The sequence below is a fragment of the Myotis brandtii genome, unplaced genomic scaffold (assembly GCF_000412655.1).
Source record: "Myotis brandtii unplaced genomic scaffold, ASM41265v1 scaffold18, whole genome shotgun sequence".
Taxonomy (NCBI): domain Eukaryota; kingdom Metazoa; phylum Chordata; class Mammalia; order Chiroptera; family Vespertilionidae; genus Myotis; species Myotis brandtii.
The window spans coordinates 11,571,866-11,584,431 of NW_005356674.1; the positions used below are offsets into that span (position 1 = coordinate 11,571,866).

Consider the following 12,566-nt stretch of genomic DNA (forward strand, 5'->3'; position numbering starts at 1 on the left):
TCATTCGCTCATTCATTCATTCATTCATTTGATGACTAGTTACATCACGCTTTTTAAAAAATAAGCTAAGAGAGTATGCAAGGCACTAGGAAAACAGTCATTACCGAGACAGACATATTTTGATCTTAAGGAACTTCTCTAGTCACTGGAGGTGACAAACAAACAAAATTGTACAATAAATAAATTATTTACATGTGTAATGGGGAGGCTATATGTGGTAGCAAAAATAAGTTCTTTTTTACATTGAGCCTAGTGAGCCCCTCTGTATTTTTCACCAAATAGCCCAGGTTGTATACTTTTGTGCCATACAGAATGAGGCTTCATTCATTCTTCAACATGGTGACACACCAGATATTTAAGGACAGCTAGTATTGCACCTTCAAAAGTTCTTCAGGACAATTTCTTCCAGCAATTTTAAATCTTTCATATTTAACAAAAAGTTTGGCCCTTAATTCAGAACTCTGGTCTTAAATGATGTTTTGTTTTTTTTCTATAAGTGTAGTGGTTCACAATCTATCGTATCTGCTCATAATCACATTTGCTAAAATGAATTACAAGGCTCCAATATATATGCAAGAAGGGCTTAAACATGGAGGGGAGTACATGGATATCTGGTGGACACTGCAAATTCTACATTTTACCTAACATCCTGATAGTACATCTAACTACACAATTATCATCCTCATTGTCTATACTTTACCTTTACTATATCACTTCCAACTGTAATTATACATGCAATATCTAACACGTCCATACATAACATGAATATAGTATTAGAATGGAGGAAACTTGATTGAGGAACAAGAATAAAATAATATGCTTACTAAAAGTATAACACATATAGCTGTATCCCAACCTTGCATCACAGAGCAACAAGATTATGGCCCAGGATCAGGCCTCTGAAGCTAGATTTGCTGCGTTCCACTCCTGGTTCCATCATTACCAGTTGTGTGATTCTGGGCAAGTACTTAACCTCTCTGTTCCTTATAATAATAAGGATAATTGATGATCAGTTGTGCAAATTAAATAAATCAATATATGTAATATATTAGCATGCTTGACTCATATGTTATAGATGTGTGCGCTAGTGTTATTATTACAAATAAATGTGCAATAAAAATGTAACTTTTTGGTTGTACATGGTTTATTGATAATATTATAGCACAGCAGAAAGATTCAAATGGCTCCACGTGGTGTTTTGAAATTCATTCCAACTATAGGCTGAGTGACCTGCAGGTTGGACAGAATGCCAAAGTCCAAGAGCTTCAGCATCTCCTTAGTGTCAGGATCAACTTCAAAGATCTCCTGATCCAGGCTGAGCACTCAGGAACATAATCATCTCTCCTTTCTCTCTTCTTCCTGCAGCTAGAGGGAGACACTTCTCATGGGGCCTCTCTGAATCCGCTTCATCGGATGTGTAACATAGCCCGCTATCTTGTTTCGGAGCTTCTTGCTGGGAATAATGGCAATTTCCTTGCACATGTGCTTGTTGGTGTGGAAGCTGTTGCTCAGGTGCTGGTAGTACTTCTCATTGATGACCTGGGCCGCCTCCTTCATGATCTTGGTGTGAACATAGCCCATCTTGGTGGGTCCTGGTGAAAGCTGAAGATGTAATGTCCTTATTTGCTAAAACCAAGTCACTCTTCCTTAACAGCTTTCACCATGCTAAGTTGGAAGTGGGTGAGAAGATGTAACTTTCACATTGGATTTATGAACATCATCACAATCTTTCCAGGTTGAGTAGTCTCTTTTGGATGTTTTTTTTTAACTCTATGGCTGGATTTTTTTTTAATTCTATGGCACAGAGATAAAATGTCTCTCTTCTTCTTTAAAAAAATGATATAAGACCTTTTGATTTTTCTTAGTAACAGTTTTTTCATGCTAATTATGTTCCAGGCAGAGACCTAGGAGGAGGCCTGTTTGTCAAGTAGGACAAATAGGAGACACATATAAGACACGCATTGCAAGGGAAGGGTTGCCTGTCCTTGATGACCTCTTTCTCTTCTTGTGCTTCATCTTCTTCTTCCCCTTCAGAATTTTAATTGTTCATCACATTTGTTCTAATCTACCTGGCAGTTAAGGCAAGAGGAACAGCACAATTCTTATTATGAGAAAGGAGATAGAACTCCAGTTCTACAAAGAGCTAATATCAATTAGCCTTGTGTTGCCTGCACGTATCTCCATATCTAGAATAGAATATTTTACGGTACTGCAACCAAGGCAAAGCTTGTCATCTAATCCTAGTGCATCTGCAGAAGACCTGAAATGCATTGCTCTGATTTACCTGGTCCTCAACCTTCTGTCCATCCAAAGTCACAGCTCTATAGAAACAGGACAGAAATGACACTGAGGAGATTGCCTTGGAAAGGACTTGTGCCCACTGGGCAGTTTGCTACATAAGTCTTAGCTGTTTTCTTAGGCCAGGGTTTTAGAGGATGAATAAATCCAACTCTCTGAAAGGAAAGTTTTAGCATTTATTTGTTTAATCTCTCCAAGCAGTCCAAAAGCATTACCTGGAGGTAGAACTTACAATTGGATTTCTAGTCCCAGAGGACACCGCTGTTGCTGCTGGAATCGGCCTAAAGCCCTCGCATGTAACAAGCACATTTGCAGTGAAAGTCTATTAATAAACCGATGAAAGCTCACCAGTTAAAAGCTAAAGAATGCTATTTAATGCTCTCTTTTGCTTTTAATGGACTGAAACCTGTTAAAACACTGCTAAATAATAAGGCAAATTTTTCTTGCAGTTGATAGAGGGACAAGAACACACACACACACACACACACAATTGAAAGATGAATTCCAATAGGCTCTATATCAAAAGGAGCTGGAATGGAGCAAAACCTAGAGTCTTGAGGGTCCACGGAGCCCCAAAGAATGGCTGGAGATAAAACTGGAGACATTTCACTCAGACAGAACTCTATGGTCACATTATCAACTTTTCCTGGGGCTATTAAATCAGTGGAGCAAAAAATAGGCACATTTGGTCCACAGACAGAGAGAGCTGGGTACAGCAGAGAGAGAACTGAAATGACACAACAGATGTCTCAGGGCTCCCATATCAAGGTGCACGCTCGGAAGGGCTCTTCCGAGGGCTCTACTGCAGATAATGGTTTATTGAGCGCAAAAAATGAGAGAAGTTAGGGGATGGAGTTTTAAAGACTTTCCTTATTCTTTAAGTTCCCAGATCGGCTGTTTCATCTATTTTTGGATTCGTGATGTTAAACCAACCAGTCGATGCAGCTCTTGCAGTGAGATTTTTGCTTCTGTGACACCTGTCAGGTTTCCGCTTCACAGTCAACATTTGGTTCTTCCTTTCTAGCTAGGAACACTCATCTGTCCGCCCCACTCTATGCTATGGGTTGTCCTTGACTTGCAGTGGGTTCCAGACCCCTGGACGATGGTGAAGTTCCTGGTCAGAACATGGCTTCAATGCCAAAGACACCTCACTCTTCTGGTTATGGAGGCCTCTTTCTGCTTCCGTGTCTTGTTTGTCTGAGTTTGGATTCAAAATCTTCCTCTGAAAAGTGGAGGCTACCCATTCATCTTTTATATATACAGTATCCCTAAAATTCTTTTGCTTCGATGTATGGCTCTGGGCTTTTGAACCTTATACCAACCTGAATTCAGCTCCTTCTTGCCTTCGCCACCACAATCAATGTAGTCTTTCCCTGTTACTGACCCGATTTTTCCCTTGCTATCCAAACCGTGCTGTCCTGGTTTTTCTATTAGAATAGAATGGAAGATCACTGTGGCAGATTTTATTTTACAAAGATGACCCAGCAATAGTTCCCTACTCACATGACCATCTTATACTGTGACTGACACTCTGCCCTGGGGCCTGTCTCAACCAGTATGATATGATGGAAGGCCACTATTATGACTTTAGGTCAAAAGGAAACACATTATAAGCCTGACTGTCTTTTTGGAACCCAGATGCCATCCTGTGAGAAGCCCAGGGCATAGAGAGGCCATCGGTAGTTGCCCTGGCAGACAGTCCACCTGAGGTTCCAGCCAATAGGCAACAGCCTAACATGTGAGTGAGGAAGGCTTTGTGAAGACTCCAATACAGCTGCGATTTCACTGTTAATACACAGAAGTCCACCTCCTTCCTTACCCAAATAAAAACCCCTGCTTAATCTCAGAATCACGAGAGATATTAATAGTAGTAATAATACTACTAAGATACTAAAAATTATTAAAATAAATAATTGTGATATTAAATAAGTATTTTTCCCACTGTCACACTCATAGTGGTTGGTTTTTCATATGCAAATAATTGGAAAAAAATTAAATAGCTGAATATCTGGAGGCCTCTAGGCCTGGTATATGCAAAGTAGGGCCCTGGGGCCAAATCCAGCCTGCTGCATGTTTTAATAAAGTTTTATTGGAACTCGGATTATTCGCTTACATATCGCCAATGGCTGCTTTCATGTGACAGAGTTGAGTAGTTGTGACAGAGACAGTGTGATTTATAAAAGCTAAAGTATTTAATGCCAGGCTCCCTTACAGAAATACCTTTTCTGAACTATAATCTAGACAAATGGCTGACTTTTTTATTGTAACTTTTGACAGTGTATCTTTACCATATTGCCACATGATATATGTGTATGTTATCCAGCTATGGAAAGTTTTATTTTAATTTTCACACCAAATATAAAGTTACACATATACACTCATGTATTTGTGTAAAGCTTTCATTAAACAGAAATATACCACAGATATCCTAAAGAGCCATATATGTGATTTTCATAATGTTACTGTTGAATTCAGTGTGAGTTGAGGTACCCCAAATTCAATATGTTCATTGCCAAAACCAAGGAGTGACACATTATAGTGAGTGTTTTATTTTCCCTTCTGGAATAAGAAGAGAGCTGAGGCCCTAACCGGTTTGGTTCAGTGGATAGAGCGTCGGACTGCAGACTGAAGGGTCCCAGGTTCGATTCCAGTCAAGGGCATGTACCTTGGTTGCAGGCACATCGCCAGTAGGGAGTGTGCAGGAGGCAGCTGATCAATGTTTCTCTCTCATCGATGTTTTTAACTCTCTATCTCTCTCCCTTCCTCTCTGTAAAAAATCATTAAAATATATTTTTAAAAAAAGAAAAAAAGGAGAGAGCTGAGAAGACCAGAAACTCCTAATAGTTCAGAAATTTACACTGGGTGGGATTTTGATGAAGATAAAATAAAGGCAGATTTCTTACTGTTTTAAGTAAAGACAAGTAACGTCTCAAATGCATTAACCTGACCACAAAGTACCTACAAATTGAATGCATTTGCTTTATGCATTATAAATGTGTTCTGTTTTTTTAAAAAATAAAACATTTTGTCAATCAAGGCCCACTTGATTTCTTCATTACTTTTTGCACTATAAATAATAAATTTTTATAGGTTTCGACTTAGGAAAACTATCTTACCTTCCCCCATTAATTGCAAGTATGAGGAAAGATGGTACCTTTACCCTTTTGAATAAAAGGAATGTGAGTGGACAGAAACACTCAATGGTTTGACAGCCATGACAAGTAAATTATTCTATCACTGCTCCAACCATAACTCTTAGATCAGTGGTTTTAACACAAAGATGCATAATCTGGATAGAATCTTGGATTATTTTGAAGTAAGATACTGGTCTTCATCTACTGTTTCCAAAGCCTTTTTAAGATCCATTCATCCTTCAGGGTGATGAGTAATTTCCCCCTTTCCTGGAAACAAAAGTTAACACATACAGGTACCTGGAAATAACTAGAAGAAGGATATTGCATTACAAATATATCTTTCCATAATATTTGCAAATGAGAGATTTTACAAATAGTGAGATAACTGTTATTTCTGTCCAATTTCTGATACTCATATTCTTTTGCAGGAAATATTCTTTAAAATGAGGATATCAATAACTTAGAAATAATACCTTTACAACATTTAAAAAAATTTCTGTATGAGGCTAAAGTGCAATAACTTATATAATGACATATTGAAATTTTAAAAGCTATAGAAATAAAAGCCACACTGTTTTTCCTGTTTAGGAAATTGTCAGCCTTATAGGGAAAACGATTTATAACCTTGAACTCTAGACTATATTACCTTATTTTAAAATACCACTGTATACTGATCTAAAATGTCTTCTAACATAGGAGGAAGCTTGCATTTGTGAGCTCTGAACCAACCCTTTCTAGTTTACTGGATTTTCAATTACTAAAATGACTGCACTAAATATCACCTTAGTTGCCTGAAAGAATTAAAGCACTTTTCCAAAGCAGAAATTCCTAGGAGTTAATATACATCGTGCAAGACTTTAATCTCTTCTAGTGTAGTTAATCTTTTATCTTTAATTGATAATTTTGTATACTCATTTAGAAAAAAATAATATTTAATGCCCCCCCCCAAAAAACAACAACAGACTTTTCTTTTTCTTTTGTATTAAAGACCTGAGTCTTATTCTTCCAGAGAATTTTTTTCACTCTCTAGAGTGTATTACAAAATCAACATACATAGAAAAACTAAGGTGAAATGGCTTCACATGCAATTCCTAAATTATCTGCTATACATTTTACACAGAGAGATCGAAGATATTACTTTCCAATACACATGAAGCTTTCCTGCCTGGCAAAATAATAAAAATAACAGCATAGTTTTCATTAACAAAATGTAGACTAGCAAAAAGCTTTGGCCCTTAACCTTATCTTCTCTTACCAGCTTCCATGCAGGCGAAAAGAACATTAAAGACATAAAGAGCATACATGTGGGCAGACACACACTTAACAAGTCCAAGGGCTGATATGAAAAGGCAACTATTTACAGCAGCACCTTTGGGTATCAGAGGCTTTTGCAAAATAAGAGGGCTACCCTGAATAATCCCACAGATACGGTGATATCAATTAGCAACCAGGGGCTAGTGCTAACAAGGACTAGGGGAGGATTAAGCATTTTGCTGCCTAAGAGGAGACAGAAAGGCAAAAGCCTTGGGAGGAATCCAAACTCAGTTCAAATCCCAGCTGTGCCGCCTACGAATGTGTTGACCTCAGTCAAGTGATTTAATTCAGAGCCAGGTCTCTTTATCTGCAAATTAAGAAGGTCTTCTTCCCAGAGATAGGTACTCCCATAACCTTCACAAACCTCTAGCACAGAATTTCTAAACCACTCGGTTATAATAGCCTTTTGTTCTCTGTCTCCTCCACTAAAGTGAGTCACTGGAGGGCAGGAGCCACATCTAAAACCAAGCAAATGCTGAGTCCTCATTAAAGTAACATTTCATCCAAGGAGTTAATCTAGGGATTACACACCCTTGACATTAAGCTTAGCACATGCCGGTTAATAATATCTGTGCCTCTTTCTTCCTCCCATATGAGAGGGTCATTCCAATTGCTCTAGATTTACATGGCACCACATCTGCTATTTTCTCCTGACAAATCATTTCCTACCCTGTATTATAGTTGGGGTTTATTTCTTGTCTTCCCAATCTTGCAGATAGAACTTGTGTTCTGCCTCTTAGTTTTCATCTCTGCAGCCTCTGATATATTGCAAAAGTACATATAGATAAATGAGTGAGTATGAATAAATGGATACAAGAATAAATAAATAACCTCAAGTTCATGATTCAGACTTAAATCGCTGACCATTTCAGAAGGATGGAAAAGATATTCTTTTCCACACGTTCTTTTACTTCCTGGGCAGCATGAAAGAAATGCATTTTTTTCTGGTTTCATTTAACTCTACCAGAGAACTCCTGGGGAAACAGAAAACTGGGGCGAAAAAAGAATAAAATAAGGTCTAAATGGGCATCATTACTACTACACATTCTGCATCTTGACCTTCACCTTGGAGTTTGGCCAGGCACCAACTGTGGGTCTGAGGGTGATTGATTTGAGCAGTCACTTAAGTGTAAAGTGTTGTCAAGGCTGCCCTCAAACTGAGTCATAACAAAAGCAAGCTAGAGCCCTGGCTGTGCAGGGTCCGAGTGGCACAGGCTCTGCCCCATGGAGTTAAATATGCTCGCTGCCCTCAAATTTAACCTGATACCAATGTCACAAGTTGAAGTTAGTACATAGTCAATCTGACTCAATAGAGCTTTTTAAAACGTTCTTAACACTCATTAGAAACTGAAGTAGCACAGTAATTTAATGATGAATCTGAATGCAATTATGATAATTAAAATAGCAACTTAATTTTATGCTGTCTCTGAAAAATGCTCAACCCAAGGGTTGCATATTCAAAGCCTGAGTTACACTGGTTAATGCCTTTGATTTGTATTATAAATTGGTAAATGCAATAAAGTTCAATTAGTCAAATTTATGGACTATATGCCCTCAAACCATTACTACATATTTTAGACTGTGTTAGTTTTTGCTGTTAAAAGAATTCTTAGGGTGGTCTTTCAGAAAATAAAAGTAATATATTGCCTTGGCCAGTTTTCTCAGTGGTTAGAGCATCGGCCCTCAGACTGAAGGGTCTCGGGTTCCATTCCCAGTCAAGGGCAGGTATCTTGGTTGCAGGTTTGATCCCCAGCCCTGGTCAGGGGCATGTGGGAGGCAACCAATCAATGTGTCTTTCTCACATTGGTGTTTCTGTTTCTCTCTCTCTCTCTCTCTTTCTCTCTCTCTCTCTCTTTCTCTCCTCCCCCGCTTCCCTTCCACTGTCTCTAACAAAAACAAACAAACAAAATCAATGGAAAAATATCTTGGAGGGAGTATTTAAAAAAGTAATATATTATTATTTATTGATTGTTTTAATGTGAAACTTTGAATTGCTGGGATAAAGATATATAGGACAGAGGTGTATGATCCATCAAGGAAGTGAAACTTTGGCAGGGTTGACAAGTAGGGAGATATATCATTTCAAAGGTGCTGGGACACAGAGCTTATACAGAATCCTGGAAGTAGAAATCAGCCAGGCAAAGAGGGTGAATGTATTTGTACATGTTTGTGTCCAGCCATGCATGTATGCACTAGCATACAACATGTGCCCCATCTGTGCATAAGCACATGTGCGTGGAATGGGGTGAGGTATAAAGGAGGACTCTGCCAGGCAAAAGAACATATATGCCTTGATTTCAACCCTCAAGTGATTTGTTGGGCAGTGGTTAAGGAGAGATGTGAAAACCTGCCAGAAATGGCAGGGATGGGCTAGATCACAAAAAAAGGTTCTGATGCCAGGTTAAGAGTTTGGAATTCAGAGAGCATAAATGCAGTTGCAATTCTTAATTTAAATATCTGATTCAGTTTGGGTTTACTAAGACTTCAGTACAAGCTTTCTGTCTCCTAACTACAAGAAATGTGCTGTGAACATGTTTTGTTTCAAACTCCGTGTCTATTACTAGTACATATCAAACCCTTCTCTTTCCCACTTTAGAGACAAAGTTCTCTAACTCTACCATGATTTTACAGGTGCTCATTTCACATTCTGTCATATTTTATTATTGTCCACATTTTTTGTTACAGTTAAGATACTACCTTTAAGAATTATTTTGCAGTCGAACATTTTTATCATTAATGTCTACTCAATTCCTAAGAACAGCACAAAAATAGGGGGAATAAACATCCCTTCAGAAATTAAAAAACATACATACAAAGGAACAGATAGACACAGATGTTTCCATAAGTGTGACATCTGTAGACAAAACCATCGGGAATTTAATTTCATTTTAAAAATTCATCCAGATTCCTAGTATTTCACAGATGCTGATTAGATGGCTAGCTCATCATTTATTTTATAGATTTGATGTGTATGGGAAAGAAAGACAGTCACATACACAGTGTGTACACATACACATGCGTGCATGCACACATGTATACACAAGTAAGGGACCGGCTGCTTTGGACAATAAGATAAAATTATCACTAGCTGGTCAACTTAATTTTAACTCCCCTCTTACCATGCAGGTCATACACCAGCACCTGAACAAAGCTGCATGGCAGCTTCTTTAAGCACATTAGGTCCTTACTGCCTCCCTCATCCATTATGCTAAAGAAGATACCATGTTCTTGTCCACATGAAAATTCACTGTGACATTCTTCTGTGATTCAAGGAGGGGTTCATATGTAATGTATCTAGTTCAAAATTCTTATCCGCCTAATGGAACCCGCAAAATAACACGCATCTTGATTTCCTCATGCAAGGAAAGAACATGGCAGGATTTTTTGTTATCCCACGTCACCCCTATTATGCAATTTGTCATCACTGATTCACATGCAAAGAGCCTGGGACCACAATATTCAGCTAAGCATTGGGTGTCCCCCTCCCTCCCCCTGCTTCTGAATGTCCCTTCTCTTTTTCCATCTCTCTACGTATCTGCTACCACACACCCTGCTAGCACTTATCACACATCTTGAGAAGGGGACACTTGATCAAGTCTCTTTCTTTGACCAATCTCAAGCATGACATGAGCCAATGCTAAGAAAAGAAAAAAGCACTTTCATTTCAAATCAATGGTCTCACATGGGTGCACGAACTCCTGTGCCAAGATGCTTGCAATAGGGCCCTTTATCATCATAGTGATTGTCCCTGGGAGTCTTTGTTTGGGACAATGGGTCAGAAAAGAAAGACCCCAGGAACTAGCACAATTTCCCCGATGCCAAAGAGGCATTTATACCCAGTTGCACCAGATCTGTAAGTGCTGATAGAAATGTGTCCCTTTTCAAATGATTTTATATTGCCTCATAGAGTACAACAGAGCGATGGATTCATAAGACACAAAAGCCTTATTTTTCTTCTTAAAGAAAATGTACAATACTAATTAGAAAGGCCTGGTATAGTGGGACACTTTTAGGACAGGTACTAAAAACAGAATCTTGTATGTAAATATGTGTATAGAATATTTATATATAATATACACCATACTAAACATATATGTATTACGATACCAAAGATACATGGCTTTCTGATGTCAAGCCCAGCTTGTACTTTGTTATACTTTTCATTATGCATTTGGGATATTTGAAGCCTATGTCAAGAAAAGCAAGAAAATTCCTTAGATTAATGAGAAAAGCAAAAAGAAAAGCAAGTTTCCCATCTTCCCTTTGAGAACAGAAACAAAGCAAATTCTTACTTGTCTCCCGCTGAAAACTGTCTGCTTTCTAAATGACATTGGCATTGGCTTTTCCTTACAAACTATTCATCTACCACCTTTAGTTCCAGATCACCATTCTAATGATTTACCTCCTAGCTAAATGGAAAGGGAAAAAAGGTCTGTGTCTAGTTTACGTTTCCCATCTTCCCTTTGAGAACAGAAACAAAGCAAATTCTTATTTGTCTCCCGCTGAAAACTGTCTGCTTTCTAAATGACATTGGCATTGGCTTTTCCTTACAAACTATTCATCTACCACCTTTAGTTCCAGATCACCATTCTAATGATTTACCTCCTAGCTAAATGGAAAGGGAAAAAAGGTCTGTGTCTAGTTTTGCCTGGCACTGGGCCTGATGTAAATAAGATCATACTCAGGAAAGGAAAGAACTCAGACTCCGTGACCTCATTATTGACTGACTTTCCCAAAGAGGCTTTGTTTCCTGTTGTACTTGTTTGCAGGCGCTGGCCCTCATTTTACATCAGATATCTTCTTTATCATTAGGAAAGTCTCTTTATCGCTCTAAGTCCCTGAACAAATAATGTGTATTCCAATAAACATTTAGAGCCAATATTAATCCACATCACATAAAGCCTCCTTCGCATTCATAGACTTTCTCAACGATAGATTCAAAAGTATTTCACTCTTGGCACCTTTGAGAGATGAGTGCAACATCCCTGGATTATAATTCTATATTTTAAAAAGGGAGGGGAAATAGATACGAAAAGACTGAATTATAAATGAAAAGTGCAAATTCAAATTGTAACATGGTACCTTTAATGAATATATTGGCAATTCACTGAGACTTGATAGAGAATTGTGTAATAGAGTCCAGGAGAAATGTTCTCAGATCTTGACAATTAGGTTAATTAACTCCTGATTGCTAGTCACTAAGGGGCTTTAGAAATGTCAAGCATTCTTTATCTGTGCAACTAGAGAATCTCAAAGAAAAAAACAAACTTTAGGGTTAGACTTCATGACCTTTATGAAAACTTGTACCTCTAAAATTAGATGAGAAATATCTAAGAATCCCTTAGATTAATGAGAACCATTTTTCTTTCATGGAAACATCTACTCACAAAAAAGTCTAAAGCTTTGCTATGCTTTAATTCAAGAACAAACTCATTGCTTCAAGTTTTAAAACTATCTTTTATCTTTTCAATAAAAAGTGCTCTGTAAAGAAAAAAATAAATAAAAGGATTATTTAAGTATGTATTCTTAACAAACATGTCATCTAGCAATAAAAGGAGGTAAAGACATCTACACTAATAAAAGACAAACATGCAAATTGACCGTACCTTTGTTACACCTTAAGCCACGCCCACCGGCCAAACAGAGCAACTATATGCAAATTAACCCAGCCAAGATGGCGGCCAGCAGCCAAGGAGCTGGAGCAAGCAGGAGGCTTGGTTGCCCCAATGATGGAGGAAGCCAAGCTTCCTGCTTGCAGCGTCGGGCTCTGAGCTCCATTCAAAGCAACAAAGTTTCAATTATAGAAGGTAAATAAACCCC

General features: G+C 38.1%; 1 protein-coding gene and 1 pseudogene across 5 annotated transcripts in view; both read right to left on the reverse strand.

Moving 5' to 3' along the window:
* Positions 1-12,566, reverse strand: part of ZNF385D (zinc finger protein 385D) — a 705,866-nt gene that overhangs the window by 63,341 nt on the left and 629,959 nt on the right. The gene's annotated exons all lie outside the window — the stretch shown is intronic.
* On the reverse strand, positions 1,155-1,606 carry LOC106725662 (annotated as a pseudogene).